The sequence below is a fragment of the Myotis davidii genome, unplaced genomic scaffold (genome assembly GCF_000327345.1).
Source record: "Myotis davidii unplaced genomic scaffold, ASM32734v1 scaffold449, whole genome shotgun sequence".
Taxonomy (NCBI): Eukaryota; Metazoa; Chordata; class Mammalia; order Chiroptera; family Vespertilionidae; genus Myotis; species Myotis davidii.
In genome coordinates this window covers 4,546,366-4,548,613 of record NW_006383007.1, presented here as the reverse complement: position 1 = coordinate 4,548,613, position 2,248 = coordinate 4,546,366, and the positions used below count along the sequence as shown (strand labels likewise).

General features: G+C 36.0%; 1 pseudogene; it reads right to left on the bottom strand.

The window, feature by feature from the left end:
* Nucleotides 1-1,578: 1,578 nt before the first annotated feature.
* LOC102758529 overlaps nt 1,579-2,248 on the bottom strand; it is a 1,234-nt pseudogene continuing 564 nt past the window's right edge.

Here is a 2,248-nt window from a genome sequence, read left to right as displayed (position 1 = left end):
GTTGTAGCCTTGAGCAGAGCCCAGGGCTGGCCAGGGAAGTCAGGAAGCTTGGCTTCCTCCATCTCTGGGGGCAACCTAAGTCTCCTGTTTGCTCCAGCTTCATGGCTGCTGCCATCTTAGTTGGGTTAATTTGCATACTCACTCCTGATTGGCTGGTGGGTGTAGTGGAGTGATGGTTAATTTGCATCTTTCTCTTTTATTAGTGTAGATTTTTCAAATTGCAGGCTGCAACTCATATTTTATATAGGTTATAGAAGCAATAGAGTGCAGATAGCATATAACAAATGAAATAGAAGAGAATAAAAAATCAAAACACATCACACAAATAAGGGCTGATAGTGTTTAGTGAAACCTTGTGTGTGTACTGCATGCAAATGCCTTTTTTACTATGGATCATGGAAAAGAGAATTTGAAATACTTTAGAATGTATACTCCCAGGCCAAGGAGGCAAAGACAATGCATCTTGTATTCTAACTTTAATTGATTTCATTGATTCAGAGGTGGTGTCTAGACTCTGAGAGAAAGTGCTGGTATGGATTAGCAATGTTTGTTTTGTATTTTGGTTAATCCTCACCCAATGATATTTTTTTCCATTGGCTTTTTTTGGAATATTTAGTAAATTTACTCAAATGAAGCTTAAATGATATAGAATTGAAAATATTAGAAATCTACATACAATAGAAAGTAAATATAAATTAGCCAACTCTATGAACATTTCCAGCTAAGCACTGATCCAAATACATACTCACCTCTTTCTTTTATATGGGGATAACATATACATACTGGCACATGACATCATGATTCTGGCAAAAATATTTCGGAGACATTAAAAATATTCTCAAGTTTTAAAGATGGTGTGGAATAAGTTTTATTTTTATTTATTTAATTTATTTGGAATAAGTTTTAACAACATTGCACATGAATGGAAACCCCTGATTTCATTCCATAATTTTCATGCCAGAAGCATGTTGGTTTTACTTTAAAAAAACACACAACAGATCTTGGTATCATATACATTGGCTTATTAATAATTAAGGCCTCTTGATTACACAGTATCTGAGTCTGGACAAAGAAATTTTAGTATTGATTATTTGCTATGATGTTTTAAACTTTCAAAGTCTTTCAACCTAAGAAAATAGCTGCACACATTTGAGGGTTTTCTTATAAAACACAGCCTTAAAAAAAGTACTGATGATTGGTCTCTGCTTTTTCTAGTAATAAGTTTTGTCTTATTTTTTTTCCACATAGTATGAAGTATATTCTTATGAGGGACTGCATTAAGATCTAGTAGTTCTTCAACAATGTTGCCAAGCAGCCACATAAATCCCAAATGCAGCAAAGGAGAACAATCTTCATAGTGCACTTCCACCTTATTGAAGTTGAAGCTGCTCCTTTTGGATATTTTTCTACTTCAGTGTGAAGTAGATTATTCGGGTTTCGTTAGTGCTTTCATATGTGGTTTTAAAAGAAAAGGTGTTGATTTCTCCCACAGTTCACAGTTCTCCAATGAGACTTGTTTGGAAAACAGTCCAGGAATGTTTTGAATAACCAAATGCTCTTTAGTAGATTCAGTGCCTTTCAATGCAACTGTAATAAATGAGCATCTACATCCTTAGCTATATTATCAGTATATCCTGGAACCAAAGTAAGATGGTTTTCTTTCCTTTTTTTTTTTTAAAAAAAAAATATTTCCATTGATTTCAGAGAGGAAGGGAGGGGGAGAGAGAGACAGAAACATCAATGATGAGAGAGAATCATGGATCGGCTGCCTCCTGCATGCCCCCCGGCTGCAGATTAAGCCCACAACTCAGGCATGTGCCCTTCACTGGAGTCGAACCTGGGACCCTACAGTCATCAGGCTGATGCTCTATCCACTGAGCCAGACCAGCTAGGGCTAAGATGGTTTTCTTGTTCCCACAATCCACTTAATTGTTGTTTTAAAATCTGAATATTTCCATCATTTATAATTTCTGTTTTGGGTGATAGTTCTCACTTCAACCTTTTGGTGACTGCTTGAAGCCAGTTTAAACCAACTATTATGTAGTCTTCAAATTTGCTTTTAAGTAGAGACTTTACAAGAGGAAACAAGTTTACACAGCAGCCGAGTGAGATGTATTATTTTTCTTCCTATAAACTATCGCTAAGCACAGGAAGGCACCACTCCAAGGTCTTCTATCCTCACCAAATAAGCATCAAGTTCATTTATACGTCTTTCTCCAGAAAGTTAAAGCTACATTCTCTCAAACTC